This window comes from Cardiocondyla obscurior, linkage group LG07, assembly GCF_019399895.1.
Source record: "Cardiocondyla obscurior isolate alpha-2009 linkage group LG07, Cobs3.1, whole genome shotgun sequence".
NCBI lineage: Eukaryota > Metazoa > Arthropoda > Insecta > Hymenoptera > Formicidae > Cardiocondyla > Cardiocondyla obscurior.
Genome location: NC_091870.1, coordinates 7,011,517 through 7,031,617, shown reverse-complemented (window position 1 = coordinate 7,031,617; position 20,101 = coordinate 7,011,517). Strand labels below are relative to the sequence as shown.

General features: G+C 34.4%; 1 protein-coding gene and 1 long non-coding RNA gene across 3 annotated transcripts in view; one reads left to right on the top strand and one right to left on the bottom strand.

Moving 5' to 3' along the window:
• Positions 1 to 9,684, bottom strand: part of LOC139104127 (uncharacterized) — a 133,066-nt gene extending 123,382 nt beyond the window's left edge. Inside the window, exons 1-2 of the long non-coding RNA XR_011545993.1 lie at positions 9,321 to 9,684; positions 9,114 to 9,153 (exon numbers count right to left, since the gene is read on the bottom strand). This is a non-coding gene — a long non-coding RNA (uncharacterized lncRNA). The remainder of the gene's footprint in view (positions 1 to 9,113; positions 9,154 to 9,320) is intronic.
• Glurb (metabotropic glutamate receptor B) overlaps positions 1 to 20,101 on the top strand; it is a 104,948-nt gene that overhangs the window by 58,562 nt on the left and 26,285 nt on the right. The window lies entirely within an intron of this gene.

Sequence of the window (20,101 nt, the reverse complement as noted above, 5' to 3'; positions counted from 1 at the left end):
GATTTGAAAGAAAGAGGGTAAGAGAGAGAAAAAAGAGAGAGAGAAAAAAAAAAAAGAACGGTTGAGAAATCGTAGGGAGATTTCGGAGTTTACGTCAGTTATCGTTTACTACAGCCTCTCGGTGAATCAAGGAAAACGTAGTTAAACCAACTGGTGAAATATATCTGTAGTTTCAGGGGATATTCCAAGATGGCACCGATGGGAGCTTTTGCTCTATTTTATCAATCCGACCCTCGGGGGTTAGCCGTACCGCGGAAAAAGCGACCAGCATGGCTTGCTATTTCGCACATGAGGCCATTGAGCGATTAACCTATCTCAAAAGCTTCGACGAAAAAGTTGAATCAGCACATACAATTTACTCGTCGAAAAAAAAAAAAAAAAGAAAACGATAAATATCTAGATAAATATCCTCTTAGGCTTTATATTAAAAAGAAATGGTGTTCAAATATTATGATAAACTATTTCGCTCCGTTTAATAATTGTAATCATATAATAATTATAAAATATTGCAAGGTTTGCTAAAAGTTAATAAATTTAATTTACGTACTTTCTAAATATATTTTTAATAATTTTGTGAAAAATATATATTTTGTAATTGAGATTTTTGTAAAAAAAAAAAGCGCGAAGCGCGAAGCGTTGAATATCTCACGTTCTGTTGATGATAGAAGATAGAGGGACGGAACTTTGCACATCTGATGAGCTCAGTTCCCTCTACCCTCTGCCATCGGTATAAATTACAACTCTCTCTCACTTGTCATTTGCGGGAGTTATGCGTCTTTCACTTATTAACGTTCTCATACAATGTAATGCACGATTAGCTTATTAAAAACTTAAGACGGGATAAGGGAATAGTAAATTTTCCTTGCAAAAAATAATTACCTCTCGCAAAATAATTTAATTCCTTTAATTATCGAAACGTTGCTTTTAATGAAGCTAGGTTGTAATTTTTTCTTTTACCTTTTGTTGCCGCGAATAGAACAGATATCTGCGGAGATGTATACACCTTGATTTCTTTTTGCCAGCCCGTGGCAAAAACATTTCACGTTTTTGATCACGCCACGTTAGGGAAGTAGGACGGGAGTAGAATTAAGAATGTGCGTCAACGAGAATGTGGTAAAGAAAAATAATTAACGAGTGGCGCGGGTAAATAAATCCATACAGGGTTCCATAAAGTAGAGCTGCCTTTAAAAGCGTATCGTGCATTAAGATTGGAATAATGCGCACCTTTAATGTAAGGACTACCACGCACGTTGCAGAATTTACAAGCGACACGCCGGTCATGTTCGTTACAAGCGTCTTGCCTTTGCTATGCATTGCATCTGCCTTCGTATATTTTACAAATTTTCTGCAAAACTAATTGGACACGTTGTGCGTGATTTTCGTGCGAAGAATAGGGCGAGATTTCATACGATTTACTGTTGTGAATAAAACGGTTCACGTACTTACATATATATTTCATGCGAGAGATACGAAATTTTATCTTCCGGAAATGCATTGAAATTCATAAACCGAACTAGGGTTTGTCGTTCCACCGCAAAGAATGGGATGGCTGCGGCTGCTTGATTTTTTAGTAACTATTCTTATACGATTCGGAAGTCACGTCTGCCTTTTTCGTACGTAAGAAAAGTGAGAGAGAGAGAGAGAAAGAGCGAGAGCTCTGAAAATACGGTGATCGAAGATTTTTATTTAAATTCATCTCGGAAAAGGGAATTTTTGAAAAATCTACTCGCCGGATGCGTAAAGGCGCCGACTAAATATTCAGTGCTTGTATTAAGTTAATTTCGTCCGAGCCGTTTTTCAGCAGTTAGATATTTATGCTGCCGCGCTTCTTTTCGCCGCAGCGACCGTCCAACACAAATAAAGTAAAATCCAATACGACGTACGAATTAACAGTGCAATTGCCACTCGTGTTATGAAACCCGTTTGCCTACATCCGCGTAATTCAATTTTCATTTTCAGATACGAATGTTATCGCGCCGAATAATAGCCGCGATCGGAAACACCGAGAAGGTAGATCGAAGGTCTCTTCCATTACGCGATAGCGATTTGATCGAAAATGAATTGACGATGCAATCGAGTCTCGTAATTAAAAAAAACCGCGATCGAGTCTACGCACGAACGATGACTGTCTCTAAATGCACGTCGCGCACGTTTAGTCTTCGAGCTGAGTGTCTTTCGCTCTGGTAGGTGAAATTATATTAATCTCTTTCGACTGCGCACGTGTGTAGATCGCGATCCGGTGTGTGCCACGAGACACGACTTGCCTCACGGTGATCTGACAAAATGCGAAGGGACACTCGAATCAAAAACAGAACGCGCCAAGAGCATCCAGATACCATCGTTGGTGCATAAATCATTTTCCGAATCGCGTCATCTATCATCCTCTGCTCAATCACACTCGCGCAATAGAAGAATCCCCCGATCCAGTCTCCCGATGCTTCTAATCACGGTCATTATTTTCGGTGCACCCATTAACGACTTTTGTCTCATTTTGTAATAGATGCAATAATAATTTTCATTCATCTGATTGGGAATTAATTACACTCTATACGCGATATACTTCTAGCCGAGTTCTAAGAATTCGAAAATAATAAAAAGAAATAAAATAAAATAAGATTCATGCATGTACATATGTATATCTATTCAAATGTTTTTAATTTTTATAAAATGTAAGTATCTTCAAACTCATTAAAATATTTTATTTTACACAACGATTGCGCTGAGTGTTGTACAAAGAAAATGAATGAAATTGATAATTTGAAACGAGAGCGAATATTATGCCAAGTTTTTTTTACCCACTCATTAAAATACATCTTATGGAAAGATTGCAATTATTTAATTAATAATAAAATTTTTCTTTGAACTTTTGTTAAAATATTAATATTTCCTTTTTAATACTTATTCAGTGTTAAAAATATAAATCATACGCGTAGCGTGTTATTTTCAATAAATCCATATTATTTAATGTCAAGTGTACAATTCACAACAATTGAAATTAATACGTTGCAAACATGAATAATTAATTTTGAGTATAATTATATTTCTGTTTAATTATTTTAACAATTTTATCATACGCGCATGTATATTTCACACGATGTAAAATACTTTAGATTCAGATTCAATAAACACTTATCTCAAGCACGGGGATTTTACTGGATTCTAGCGAAGCAAAAGTCCCGATAAAGATACGCCGATAACAGGAAAGAGCTCTCCCATTGGGGTACTCGTTTGGAAGAAACGTGGTAAAATTGTAGTTTGCGCGACGTGTACCCTACATCCTGGCAGTTATTTGCTGCCCACCAAATTGCTTCCGTTCCATGAGATATGCGCGTTATCTTTGTGAGCAAACGATATTGCAAAAAAAAAAAAAAAAATAACATTTTACGGGACAAAAAGAGGGAACAAAGTGCTAAAGCACATACGGCAGTTAAAAAATATTCCGCAAAACCCATGCGCACGCAATTTGTAAAAATATCAGCCGCCAGATTTTCAGACCATTCGGCGATACGCATTGATACGCATTGCATAAATGATACATTCTCGGAAACAATTTCGATTGTACCTCAGGGGGATGACTGACAATATTTCGTTAAATAGCGACAAAAATCGATTTCACCTTGCTTGTTGCATGGCACAACGTGACAACCGTTGGTATTTTTTAATAAAATTGCAATAGAAAAGAAAAAAAAAAAAAAAAAACGAGGTTGACAATGTTCTCGAAAATACTCTCATTTTAAAAATATTATTTTTCATCACGCGCAATGATTAAATAACAATGCCGTATTCAACATTAAAAAAAATAAAGATTAATATACTATTTCCCAATTGAATGATTCAAAATATCGGCTAAAATCCAACGAAGCTAATAATTGAAGAACACTACGAGATTTATGATATTGCAAATTGCATCATTATTCACTCGAAAGTGCATCATTCCATTGTAATGTCACCGTGTAATTATCAAAGCTCGGTTTACCCTTAATTGCGAATTTAAATATTACGAAGATGTTTGTTTAAAAAAAGTATAACGAAAGAAAATAAAAAAAAAAAGAAGGGGACGAATTCAAATCATATCTAAATTCTAATTAATCTTACAAGCTGAAATAGAACACGCTAAATTTCCAATCCGGATGTCTTTCTTTATTATCAAGATAAGAAAAATAGTCGAAGCACATACTTTCGCAAGAGGAGTGATTTCGAACCCCACTAATCTCATGAAATTTTATCTCAAAAGTTTACGGGAACGTTTCACGTTAGTAACGAGAAAACTATCCGCGATTAGGAACAGACACGTAGCGCAAAGTGTGGAAAATTAGAAACGTAACATAGCGTTTTTCTTGCGCTTTGATCTTTATTAAAACGTGCACGCAATCCCCCGTCGGCGTAACGAGTTATTCCGCTTCAAACGTATCACATATCAAATGGATCGCGGGGATTATCGAATGCTGTCACAAGAAGAATAATAAACATGTAAATTCCAAGATTTCCGTAATTTCATCGCGCAATGTTTCGCTTTATCTCAAAAGGAAAACGACTCGGTTTGCGGCAGTGCATTATAAAAAACTCGACAACTTTACCTCGCACAATTTCTTGTAAAAAAACAATTCGTTTTCTCATTGTACTGCACTTTATATATACGTATATAATTTTTTTTTTTTTGCAATACCGATGAGCTGAAGCGGAATAATACGTTCTTAAAAAAGAGAAGACATAGTCAATAAAATTAAATAAAGAGTACTCGTTAGTTTTCTCTGTCCACTCAGCGGTTCTGTGAACAAAGACGGAAGGAGAGAAGAAAAAAGAAAAAAAAAAAAGTGAGAGAAGAGCTTCGCTTCGAAGAGTTACCTTAGAAACGACGCGTCTCGTGTGAACTACACAGTAGGCTCTTTTGTCGTATCCCCCTTTTCTTTTTTTAATCATGAAATTCAATATCAAAAGTATCCTTTTTTTACAATAATAAAATATTCTCTCGAATTGATAAAAGTTTCAGCGCATACTTTTACTCATGTCCATCAATTTCAGTAATTAAATCATCAGAGAGATTAACACAGATCAAATATGTAATATTGCGCGACACGACGATAAATGCGAGACGTCCAGTTTAGATAAGAATATTGAGAAAGAAATGTGAGGGCAGGTCGGAATCTCGATTAATTCTTAACTTTCATTAGGGACAAAGATTACAAAACCGATCGAGACTCAATCTGTTGCGTTACTGTTTGTTATGAATTGCAAGGGTCAATGAGAAGACCGGACATGTAAAAAAATTAACGGATCCGAGTCGAACAGCGTAACATAACTTTTCCGATACAGTCGTCGACGGGCAATACCGCAAACAACACGTTCAACAAGGTATCAAGTGTTAATCACAGTTGCACGCATCCAATTGAAGTAAACATTACAACGATACGAAACCGCAGATTGTTCAGGCATCAAAAGTGTCATATAATTTAACCGCGAACATCTATGTATAATTCAACATTTTATCAAAACGATCAATTGTCATACTAATTAATATCATGCACCGTAATGAGAAATTCGATACCACAAGCATTATACGAAAAAAGGAAAAATTATTTATGTACTTTCCGAAAAGAAATTAATTTGAAACTTAAAACCTTTTAATATAAAAAGTCCGAATATTCGTTACTACAATAAATATATTTATAATTCAGGATTTTACCTCGCGATAAAAAAAAAAAAAGAAAAAAAATTTACAAATAAAATTTTTAGTAAATAATAGTAATATAAGTCAACTTATGCCATTATTATGTCCAACTCCTCACATGTTGTACCATTATCCCGATTATCATTTTAATGTAAATCTCTATTTAATACGAGAATGTAAACCTGGTCGAACAACTGTATGTGTATTATAAAGTTATTACGGTTTCAACAAAATTGTATGCATAACAGAATTATTCGAGTTACATAAACGAAATTAAATGCGACTTTGGTCATAATTTCTGCAACACTACTGCTACTGCTACTAATTTGATATCCGATTAGCTCAAATCGAAAAACGATTCTTCTCTGAACGTCCACGTATTTATGAACCATAATAATGTTGAATGGTATAATTTGCCAACGATCCTTATATAAATTTGATTTTTGCAATTTATTCATATCTTTTCACGTGCAGAATAATAGGGTACTTTCGTAATCTTTTTATAAATTAATGAGCTTAGATTTGTGTATTCTCTTTTTTTTTCATGTAATAAAATATAAAAAAAATTATTTTAAATCAAAAGCTCCATTACTACGTAATTTGGAAGATATCTCCTTTAATTCCTTATTACACTCAAGACGGGGCTCGAAGTCTAGTCTGCTTCGTTCGCGTTTTCAATAGCTACTTGAATAGCAGAGGCTTTTGCGATGCAGAACGTTTTAAGAACCGATCCAACCCTCAAAATACAAGAGAAGTCACTTTCTCGAGCGAAGTCTATACGGAATAGTTGAAATTCACCTTTCACTGTGAAAAATATTTTAATCGGTACAATAAAGTGCATTTGTTACTTAGTAACCTCCTTTTTTAGCAAAGTTTTTGACATAACGTATATGTAGTTAGATATTATATGCCACAAATATTGAATTTTCATATTTATATTTATACTAAAAAATCTTGTTTCATTGCATTATCTTAAATTAAATTATTTTAATTATTTATTTTCATCTTTAAAACGTCTATTCAACATTCAATACTTAAGTAATTTCTTAATACGTGACAAGCAAATTACTAGCAATGTATATTAATACTTTGTAACGTTTTTAAAATCACAAAAAAATTTTATGACACATTTAGAAAAAAAAAAACATTATTTTGCAATAACTATAAAAATGTATTTACATTCTGTCTACGTTTAGTCAAAAAAAAAAAAAACATGACAACGTGCAATATTTCTACAATCACCTCATATTTTATTGGCAGCCATGAAATATCATAAATGTAGATGTAAATCGAAACTAGAATAACAAGTGCGACTCTTTTAAATTTTGCAACACGTTAGTAATACCTAATATTTTTTCATAAACAAAAACTATTAAAAACAAATGTTCAAATCTTAATATAAAACGTTATGACATTTTTCGTAATACATTTTTATATACAGTCAAGTTTTTCTATTTTTTTTTATGTGACACACATACGTAAGTACATATAACGTATGTACAGGATGGAAAATGTAAGACTATACATGTATTTTATCCAGCATTTCTAAAGACACCAAAGGATTTTCAATTTCTGTCAACTGTTCTACATAGACAGTATATCAATTTCTACTTCTCGATCTCAGAACAAACACCAAAGATCTTGAAATACTCGCGTAACTCATTTGAAAATGGTTAAACAGAACTCGTTTCTTATTTCCGTAATGATATCCTCTTTCAAGATAATCGCCTTTGTTACCAGAGCTGAATGAAAAATAGAAAACTTTCTGTCGAAGAAAGCTTCTTGTCACGTTGATCTTTTCTCTTCGCTTAAGTATCCTAGCCCTACGAGTTTTATGTTTGGCGAAATATCTATTAAGTAATAAAATAAAAAAAGAAAAAACTCTGCGCGACACTTTGCTCTTATAAAACTTTGAGTTTCAATCTGTACGTTCGTAAAGTTTGATGGAGATTTGCAGTTTAAATCGAATGTAAAAAAAATAATAATAAAAAGAGAAATATTCCTTTAAATACATTTTGAATAGATATTAACTGTATATAGTATATTTAAGCATAAAGCTATTTCTATAAATTTATATATATTATATGCGGGTGTTACTTTAATTACTGATCCTTTTCTCAATATAAACCGTATAAATTAATAATTTAAATATTATTGAAAATGAAACGACCAGAGAATTTGAGCAATAATGTATAATGAGCATGTTCCACATCGCAAAAAGAGACGAAAGTCCGCGTTAAACAATAATCCAATTTTCACATTATTTCGATTGCGAAATTTATATGAATATTGTTAGCTGATAATTTTCATGAATATTAATTCGCATTATTTCTCTCTTTTTTTTTCGCATCAAAATGTCATGGTATTTAACACACCATAAAAAATTAGAAGTGCCTAGAAAATTTTTCTAACTAATATAAAAATTTATAATGTAACGAAGTACCAAAGGACTAATATTTTACGACATTGTGACTGTGTGTAATTTTCTAAAATGAGAAATATCGAGAAACCGAAGGGGATTGTTCTTTTTTTAGTAGGGCAAGTGCAAATTGATCGACAGCCCGTGACGAAAGATGTAATTTTCATACTCGCAGATCGTGCGAGATCCTAACAAAGAATCGACACTGTCGTGCCAGCAACCCAATTCTCGGGTCTCGGCAATGGCAGAAAAACGAAGAGACTGAAAGGGGATCGCTTTTGCGCAGAGGCCAAGCACATCCAATTCTCACCACAAAATAAATGAATTCATGCGTGAATTCACATCGCGTTCTACTGGAATTTAATTCGCATCGGACAGAATTGACGGACAATTCGTTTTTTGCCCACAGTTTTCATATCTTTCGTTCTCTCATCACTTTCATTCTCGCCCATGCATTCATGATTTTCCTACGCGTAAGTAATATTTCACAGTGGTAATCACGATCGAACATATGGAATATCAGGAACAAATATTTCTGCCCTCCCGTATGCATATACCAGAGAAAGGGATTCTAATATCCATCAAAATATCAAAAGAATATGAAGTCTTGAAATAGTGTAAAAAAATAAATAAAAAATATTACAATACACGTATCTCGCGTAAATTTTTTCATATTACCGAGTATGCATGGATAATATCTATACGTGCAATCAAGGTGCTTCAATAAATTGAAGATCTTTAATTTTATAATTTTATAATAATTAGAAGAAATCCCGATTAGCGCGCATTATTATATTTGGGGACATTAATTATAATTGAGTGACCTACGACGTGTTGCCGGTTTTACGATTTAAATTAAGAAACGTGACGAATGATTATATGTTTTATTAATTTGTACCTTATACGGGCAAATTATATTATATATTATATTAAATGCGGATATCATTTTACCCACCCGTATATTAATAATATTACCCACCCATATATTACACATTAAATATTAAAAAAAAAAAAAATCTGACTCACCAGTTCGATGCGCAGCAGCAGAGATTTATAGCTTCGATACCTGTAACATAAAAATACAAAATATAAATTATAGAAGCGTACAACTAATATTTAGCATGAAAATAAAATTTACACGTTTCTAATTATCTTTTACATTAAATAATTAAAAATAAAAATATTTATTATTTGAAAAGGATCTTGAATAAATTAAATAAAAATGATAATTACCATAAAGATGCTCTGCCAAAGCAGGATGCCTCTCCCAGGCCTGCTCCTCCACTCAGAAGGGGATGTCATCCACTAGTCACTCCCTAAAATCGCGTTCGGATAATAAAGAAGCGCGCGATATTGTTCGGCACTCCCGATTGCGTAAAAAATATACAAAAAATCGTCGCGCAATTACTTCATGCCGTACCTCCGAACGCACGCGACCGACGAACCGACCTCGGTTCGTGTATACTTTGAAATGATGAATCGGCGACGCGGTTGAAGTGAATCGAAATTACCGTGCGACACTCACGTCTTTAAAAATTTACCCGAGAATTGAACGCGGCCGACGAACCCCCGACAGTTCGTTTTTCATTCACATCGGCGATGAGAACACTTCGATGATTCTGTAACACAAAAAATAAAATTTAAATGTTATAAATGTTTAATAAAATAATGTCTGCGAAAAGAAATTTAAGCAATTTCAAAGAACAGAACTAATTTAATTAAAAAATTATACTTACCACAACGTTGTCTGGTCGAAGCAAGATGCCTCTCCTAGGCCTGCTCCTCCTCTCAGAAAGGGATGTCATCCACACCAGTCGCGAGATCGAGGTCCAGCTTCCGTAATTTTAATCGCCTCCTATAACATTCGCAACAAGAATTAAGTATTTTTAATAGCACTCCCGATCAATCAGTACACGTGTAATAATCATCAAGTCACAGTTGGCTACGCAAATTTAATCTGGAATTTGAGTTTCTACGAGAATTTCAATCTCAAACGTAGCAGCTCCGATGCTCGCGTATCGTCGCCCGACCACAAATACGCAACGCTATTACGATGGAATAAAGAACGGAGTCGACTCACCTGTATTTGCGTGGTTGAATGTCGATGGATAAACATTGGCAGTGTATTGTGAAGGACGCTGCGGTTCATCGAGTCCCCAGGGTGAGGCTGGACACACGCAGATGCCTCGGCGATGTCCGTTTCGAAATCCAGTGCTCACCGCGTGGCCGACGTATCTTCCTCAACTGCGCTACGAGTCGCGTAGACGTTCAAGTAGCGGTCAGACGATACATGGTCCAGCTTCCGTAATTTAAATCGCATCCTATAACATTCGCAGCAAGAATTAAATATTTTTAATGGCACTCCCGATCCATTAATGCACGTGTAATAATGATCAAGTCGCAGTTCACTACGCAAGTTTAATCTGGAATTTGAGTTCCTACGAGAATTTAAATCGCGAACGCAGCTTCGATGCTCGCGTATCGTCGCCCGACCGCAAGTACGCAACGCTATTACGATGGAATAAAGAACGGAGTCGACTCACCTGTATTTGCGTGGTTGAATGTCGATGGATAAACATTGGCGGTGTACTGTGAAGGACACCGCGGTTCATCGAGTCCCCAGGGTGAGGCTGGACACACGCAGATACCTCGGCGATGTCCGTTTCGAAGCCTAGTGCTCACCGCGTAGCCGACGTTCTTTCTCAACTGCGCGGAGAGTCGCGTAGACGTGCAGGTAGCGATGAGGCGATTCATGGAGCGCTGTGATTGGTCGGCGCGCTGGGGTCCTCCGCCATCCCCCCCGGACCGTCGTTTTCTGCCGCTTAGTTTGAACACGATCGCTGGTGATTGCTGGTGAGGGGGGGATCGCGGGGAAATCGCGAAGACCGTCTTTACCTGGACATATTAATTAAAAATAAAAATTAAACTAATTCACGCGTAATATCAATTTCTTTTTTCTTTTTTTTTTAGATAGAATGCGGTACATAAAAACATTTAAAAAATCTGTCCTATGAGCGCGTAATATTATTTAATATTTTAGATATGTTCTTCGTATATTAAATAGACATATATATAATATTTAAAGAACACACTTAAGATATTAAAAAATATTATCGCTTATAGAGTGCGTAAAACATATTGAAACGAATATTCATCGGCAAATACTTTCTCCGTGACATTCTTAACGAAAGCAGCTAATTAATATCCTTGTTACAATCTATCAATATTCAGATGCGACATTTATTCAAAATAATATTCCAAATTCAGTACCATTTGACATGCACGGTAAGCACCTTCGAATTGTAATTCACATGCAGTGCCGTTCGCGGCTGCATCAATGTAATAGAATATCGAGTTGCCTCTCCGATGCAATTTCATTTTCTCGTCGATACGAATTTCCTTACTTGATTTTCACATGTATGACAACGCGGCATCGGTTTTCATCTGCATGAATCTCGCAACGAACTTTATTCACTCGGCACACGGTATCGACAAAAGCCGCGCTTTCATATCGCAAGTAATCTTAAGTGCAACGCGAACGCCATAAGTTACACTCAACTAATTTTTATTGCGCGTCATCTCGCGTTACTGTAACGCAAAGTGTCGATGGAAAAAAAAAAAAAAGAAGAGAGAAAAAGAAGACTACGGAAATAAACGATAAAACGTGTCACGGGGACTAGAACATGCAATATTTAATGAACCGCGAATATAAATTGATACCACGTATACAATACATTATAAAGAAACGCAAATTTTAATTACGCATCGATGCAATCGCCACCAGAAATTAATATGCAAGTGTAAATTTTTTTTTAAATTCTTTTCCAAATATTACTTTTCTAACAAAAAAACAAAATAAAATATAAAAAAACAGTTCTTGTTCAACTCGGCTGTCGAAACGTGTGACGACGGATCGCCGAAGCGATTCGATACGTAAATACCGAATTCCAGCACATGGTGAAACGCGAGCTTTCATCGAGACGCATTTTATCGCAGTAATAGTAATTCGAGGCGCGCGGTTCAATCTATAACAGCTACTACTACTTGCGGCTGCGGCATCCCCATAGGAATATAACTCCTATCACTAGGTGCACCCCACGCTCGTACATTAACGCGTATTTACGCCCGCTTTCACCACAATCGTGCCAGCTAGCAGTGTCGAAAACGATTCGTTTTAACCCTCGCCGTGTATCTGCCAAGGAATCTTAATCGCGCAGACGTTCCTATTCAATTACACCGCAGTTCTCATTATTTCTCCAGAAAGGAAAACGGAGCTTATGAACATTTTTCACGCGTGCTACGAGAGAGCCCAAGCACGCATTATGCAACGCAAAACCAATTTATTCCACGATTATTTCTTAGGAATATTTTGTAATATTAATCAAAAGTTAAGATGTAAGCGAACTAATTAAAGTACTTGAATAAGAATAAAGTAATACCTGCGAGATATTCGAAAAGTTCTTCAGATTACGTACAAATGGTACTTGCACTAATTCAGACGTTGCACGATAATTGAAAAATTCTAACTTTTATACGATGCGTTTAAAATTATAATTTGTTATCGATTGCATAATTGAAATCGATGGAGGAATTGAAGTGTGAGATATTATTAAATAGAGTTCCGCAGTTGATATTCTGCCACAGTATTGCTGACGGCGGTATCTATATTTATATTTAATATTAATAACTGATCAATTATCATTGTCAATAACTACCTGAGCAACGATCGCATCTCTTTACAAGAGGCAGATACCTTATCAAAGCCTTTTAAATTCTCTTATAAATTGTGTTACAATTCTCGCGCATGTTGCCTCGCGGAAAAAGAAAGGGTAAACTTTTGTAAAGCCATTTGCATGACAAAGCTAAGAAAAATTAATTAAAATTTATTTTCCTAATGGTTACGTAAATTGAAGTTTTAACAAAACATGAAACTAATTTTGGTGAAAAACATTTTTTAATTTAATTCTAAAAAAAAAGAAATAAAAAAAGAAAGCAGAATTTTTAATTATAATATTTTAATTATTTTTCTTTCGCGAATGTGTAAGAAGAGGATATAATAAATTCATGGTTTATGCACGCCATGGTAGTTATCAGACTCGTACGTATGACGAAATGTGCGTGTTGATAAATGGCTATGTTAATTTGTAACGCTGTGTATTCGATTCGAAACGCGAGCTAGAATTGCACAACTTTCTGAATTTACTCTCTTTGTCATTATTCCGAAGAAAGTTCGAACAAAGATAGGAGAATGTCGCAGCATTTACAGTAACAAGATTCGCTATTTACTGAGGAGTGTAGCGTCTACCCAACTGTGCACCTTATAAGTTAACGAGCTCGGCTCTTGTAAAAGATATAGCTGTTTCTCGCCTATTCTTATTAACCAGATACAGTATCCGCTTCGCTTTACCTCATTAATTATTCACAAAAAGTCATTATTTTGGAATAAATATTCTATTGTATTATAATATGCATATGCCACTTCATATTTAAAACATTACTCATTTACATAAACTTTATTGCATAAAATTGCGCGTTATTTTCGTGCAGTGTTAGATAAATTATAGGTAAAGAATCGACATTAATATAATTATTAAAAATAGAAACGTTTTTGAATGAAATTAAGTACGGCTTTTAAAGTATTTTCTTTACAGACTTGCAAATGGCTTGTGTTATGTAAATGATTTCTGCAAAAACAACATTTTAAGAGCCATGTATTATTTATCTTTGTGTAATCGAAAAAAAAATTATTCGATGCAAAAAGTGGGTGGGCAATAATATGTGATACGGATCAGGATGTCAAATTACTATGTTGATCACATTGTGCAATTTCCAATATCTAGCAGTCGTTGATTACAACGTTGTCCCTGTTTTATACACACTGCAAAGAGCTACGTTGATATTACTGCCGTAATAGTTGGCTGGGTATGTAATGAATAATTAAGTAACTATGTTGTAATGATCAATGAGGTAATTTCATCGTATCGTTCGGAATACAGCGACAGCGACTGCAGTATTAATATCGGCGCAAAATGTTTATGTGTTTTCAAGAAAAAAAAATAAAAAAGAAAAGAAATGCATCTTTTATCGCACAGAGTTAGTTTAATAATTAACGTATAAATTGAATTCTATTTCGGTATGTTCAAAACAAAGTTTTCAATAAGCACCTCGTCGTAATTAAATGTTCTGTAAATTCCTAATACACTTGAAATCCCCGGAAATTCGTTTCCTATACATTTGGTGAAATCAAACAATTTGGTGAAATAAATGTAATCTGCTTAGAATAAAAAGAAGTGAGAGAAGTAAGGAAAGAAAGACTGAAAGAGATACAGGCTGAAATATTTCGTTGGCGAGAAAAAAAAAAAGAAACTGACGAATCTCACAATTTCTTTCGAGTTATTCAAATGTCGCGTATAACTGAGCGAACGCACAGTATGATAATTTTCACGTGACGTTAAATATTCGCTGGATTGCAGGATGAGAGGTGGCTGTCGAAAAGTGGAGTTGAAATTATTTGCGCGCCAATGTGAATTATTATAATGGACCGCGTCCGGATATTATAAAATCCCAGTTCGCTTTCCATTTATTTTCGTTTATTTTACGTTTATTTCCTGCGTATATTACGATTTATCGATTTATTTACTGCTAAACTGTAATCTTTTACACGATGAGAAAGAAAAAGAGGGAAGGATCTGTTCAGATGAAATAATTTTCAAGTGATATATGTATAAATTGTTTGTCACCTACAATCACATTAATTTTATATTGTTATGCTTCAAGTACGCTATTACTATTTCATGTTACTACTTGTAAATAGATATCTACGTTTTTTGTGGCGTACTAATCCGGGACAGTTTTGCTAGACAGCCACGAGATGAACCACGAATTGGCTAGCTAATTATTAGGTAACGATTGGAATCAATTTCCACTCGGGACTATTTAAAATTCAAGTACCTTTTTAAGATTTAGTATTTTTTTATATTTTTTATTTGTTTATTTATAGTTATATCAAGTTGTCAGAAGAGTCACTGCAGTTTTGTATTAATTTATTCTACATATTCGTATATTACTGTATTTTTATGCACAAATATTTGATTTAGATTGAAAGCTTTGCAGATAACATTGTGTATAATAATATTGGAATAAAATAGAATTATGTTTGGGCAAGACATTTTCAATATAAAGTATTATTTGAACATTAGAATATAGTATATATGTTTTTTTAGTATTATCTATAATATTTAAAATGACCGTTTTGGTTATAAAGATATTTTGCTGCTTAATTCTTAATAAAGAATAAAAAAGTTATGCAATAAAAATTATATAACAATTATCGTAAAACAAAAAAATTTAATTCAGGGATTTGGTACAAAAAGAAAAAAAATTTTAGCAAAATATCTATTTTTAATGTTTAATAATTTAACAACTGGAAAAAGACAACTAATACATTGTCTTACACTGTTTTAAGTTGACAATTATTCAATTTATTTTGCTGAATTACTAAAATTTAATTACTAATTGTAGATTATATCGTGATACTTTTTGGGGCAGAACGCATTGAATCAAATAACAAGGTATGCCGCTAATTAGCACCCACAGCCAAGCAAGTTCAATATCTATGTAGTGTACTATGCATACTCCGCATTTCATTTGACCAGAAATTCGAAAGCAAATATCTCCGTGACGAGTAAAACCCGATCTCTGAACATGTTAAACAGTTTTTATTAAATAAACGTGATGATGACCGAGCAATAATTTTACATATTATTATAAGAAATATAAAAAAGTTTAAACATTGCAATATTAAATAAAACTGACATGTGCGGCGTCGGCACAATCAAGACTTAATTATAAAGCATTGTAAAAGTTTTTGCGCATAGTTTCTTTGTGGTTCAGAGATTGGGGAGAAAAAAAAAAAAAAAAAAAACATTTACGACTTTGAAAACAATCAAGTAATTCTACTCAGGGTGTATTCAAGAAATCAGTTTACCGACACATGCTTCGATTCCCAAGACACTTTCCGCTCGGGAAGACAAGATCAGGATTGCCTCCCATTGCGGCCACGTGCAGCAAACCCATTTGATTCGAGTACTTTAATAGAGAGAAAACGGTTCGTCGCGAGCAGAAATACCCTCTGTGAACAGCTCCGCTACTTGGAAATAATCGGGGAAACTTAAATGGCGATTATACGCGTGAGCATCGTATCTATGACCATTTGAGAATTTCCGTACATCTGAGATAAAAGCTGCATCAATTTTTTATCATCTCGATATTTCAATTTTTAACATTTATTCTGTGGTATCAAAATAGGTTCGGCATGTACGGACACATATTTACTTTGACTACGACTCGCGATGGCAAGAGCCGCAACTTTCTGAAATTGACCAAAATATGGAAAGACACCGCAATCACGAAAACGACAAAATTAAAACTTATCAACCGTCTGATATTTCCTATTGCTATCTACCAAGCAGAAACATGGACAGCTCGCACGAAGCAGAACAATTGGCTCAAGATAAGAACGCCTGGCAGGACGTTATTCGCTATTGAAAGTGCCGCTACATCCTCACAAGGATTAAAAATAGAGAAGAGAGATGATATATTACTTAAAAAATAAATAACGCGAAAGATTTTTATTATTTCTTCGGATTCTAAAAGAGATGAAAGAAAGCGAGAGAAAACTTAATTCTTTCTTTCTTTTTTTTTCTTTTCTTTTTTACACCGTTTCGCGTCAATTGAAAAATGAGCTAAGAAGGAAGAAGTGAATCAGTGAACCGATGAAACGAGGAAACTCGTCCAATTTTGATGTAACGAAGCGAAAGAGGAAGTCTGTGGCTCGCAACACAATCGCTCTCTCGCAACAAGTAATTCGAGAAACGATCGATGAAACCTACACCCTACCTGATGAAATATTCTCGATGCTCGGTTCATGTTAAAGTCCACTCGATCTTGATCTTAAATAGATGGGTCAAGTTTTTGCGAAACTAATGTTTTCTTTTTTGGTTTTTTTCTTTGGTTTTTAGTTTTTAAACGTTTGCGCGGTTTTCGTTAATGATTGTATCACGACGACGGTGTAATTGCGCGCTCTGGTTTCTATCTTACCAAACTGTGCAAATATATCATGTATACATATACACGAAATATATGTAGATACTAGAACGTCACTGCGTCAGAAATTTACATACGGATGCGTTACTTTACAGGATACTGATATAGTAAACATAATCATGCATACTAACTGCTTCATCAAATCAGCAGATTTAATTATTAAAAAATAATATTTAAATTAGTTTGGAAATAAAAATATATGTGCTGTATCTTGTTCATCTTAATCAAAATATTATTGAATAACGTTAACAGAGAGAGAAAGAGAGAGAGAGAGAGAGAAAAAGTGAGAGAATTTAAATAAAAGCTCATAATATTTTATCACATTACACGTCTATTTTAATCAACTAAAAACACCATCCCTATGTCGTGTTGCACCAGCAGATGCAATTCACGTAACAAGGATGGATTACTAGCTTCTATTTATTATGCATGGCACTGTTTATCAGATTAAAGCTCTCTTTTGGCAAGAGATAAAATTTTAACGAATTAATAAAAACATAAAATCTTCAAAATTAATAACTCTATTTAGATTATCAGTAATTACATTTTGATTTTATTCGACTGTACGTAATTTATTAAGTTGCCGGCAACTTATACAAAATTGCAGGGATACTTATTGCCAGTGTAAAAAAATCTGGTTAAATGGAATTTAAAGACTTGTCTAATTACAAAGAACTACATTACAGTACGTTCAATATTTCATTTAACTTACAAAGAAACTACAATGCGCCTGTATTTACTAATCACTCCTAAATTGCGAGAGTAAAACGTTAAAGTCGAGAGCCGCTCTACGTGAGACGCATAATAACATCTTGACCCGCAATTTAAATTAACGCGACCACTCATTCTCCCGAATATTCCACGTACATACATAACCGCCGGCGCGTTTCCCGACGTTTTATTTCTCCCTGTTGCTTTCTCACTTCGACGCTTAGAGCAACCAACGTCAACGCTTTCAATCCGTGAATACGCTCGTTGCCGCTGCGCAGTTTTATTCATTTCTCGCCACGCGACTCCAATGTCGGTAAGAACCAACAAAGTTTACCGAGCTAAACGTTATAATTAATTACTAACGTTTCGTTACATCTCGAGGAAAGGATTCATTAACGAACTCTACCGAATTCTTACGCTGCGTACCGCAGCCGCGTAGCACCGACGCCTTTCAACTACCCGCCGTAAACTACGCAGTTGCAATAAACCTAAATCCAACAGAGTGGAATGAGGAAAAAAACCTTAAAGACCGCGCGGGATAGGAAAATAAAAGGAAGAATAGCACCACGTAACGCTACCACGTGATGATACAAAGAATTTACGGGCGAAAAAACACCGTGATATGAACCTAATTTAAAAGATATTGAAAACCAGATGTATAGAAAAAAATAAAAAAAAATAAAAAAAAAAAGGGGAAGAGAAATATTTTCGAGATTACGACCTTATCAAAGCAAAAACGTAATAACGTCGTACTTTTACTAACATGTTAGCTTTTTAATCGCATTAAGGCCCGGGCTTCACCAGCGCGAGCTGATCGAATCGGTCGGTTTAACTTTCAGAGTTGCAATTGACGAATATAAAACTGATATTTATCGATCTATATTTTTGGCATCGGTTTCATGTTCGGCAGGTGCAAGTATTAAAGTTAACCGACCGATTGGATCAGCCCGCGTTGGCGAAGCCGAACCTAAGCTGGATTTTCTTTCCTAAGAAATTTTATTAATATTAAATTTTTAAACAAATTTATTTATTGGCCAGGAAAATTTTTCGCGGCAAAAATGTAATTTTATAACTCATATTTTCCTGCAAACATGATTTATTCCGTTTCGCCTCTTTGGAAACGTCGCATAAAGTACAAGGTAATTTCAAAGTAGCATCAGCGAGCTCTTATGCATTCTCATTTTTTTTTTTTCTTCTCAAAATACGTATTCGCGTAACATGAAAAAGTACTTTAATTCAAAACCTTTACAAATACGGTTTACGTACTCAAGATACTCGAAAATATTAATGCTTTCGTTCAAAAGTAATATTTTATTAATCACTTTAAGAAATAAAAGTGTTGCCTAAGTTAATTTAAATAATTGCGAGCTAAATCTAAATGTATTATTTTAAATCAGACTAAATTATATAAAAATTTCTAAAGTAATAAGACGTTACCTAAATATATGTATGTATACATTATCAAACGACCTAAAAGTGACAAAAAAAAATTTCCAGACATTTCCTTTCAAAGTTAAATAATATACTTGCGCAACTAAATAATTTGTAAATAGAAAAAAAAAAATTAAATTTTTCTATCCCCGACAATTAAATGTATAGAAATAGGACAGAATCCTACAGCGTAACTCAATATTTCTCGATCGTATCGCGCGGTTTTCGATGCCAAACGGTTGTCGCAATTTCTGTAATAGCCAATGAGCCGAAAATTAGGACGATTCAGCTAGTATAGAAACGAGCGCGAATATTCACAATGTTGACGACCGACCCGGAATAATCCGCATCGGTCAGAATTGTTGGAGTACATTTGCGAATAACGCCAAGCGAGAATATACCGTGATCGCACATCGATATGTACCTGACATAACGAACATGGGATATATGTATTCAAATGTGAAAATGCACATATGTGTATAATATGTATATATATATAAAATATATTTTTTTTTTATATATCCATGCAGCTCAATATTTTCATTTCATTTCTCCTGTGCAGATTCAGGTTGTTTTAGTCTACATCATTTTAGTATAAGTGTTTATTTATTCTTGAAAATAGAATGGAAAATATACGCATGAGTGTTTCGACGGTCTGTACACCAGAAGTGAAGCTTTTTAAAGTTTTTCCCGTAATGAGTTTGCCAATTACGATGAGTATAACGATAGATCAAGTGATCCATCAATTTGCAAGTTTTACCGGGAAT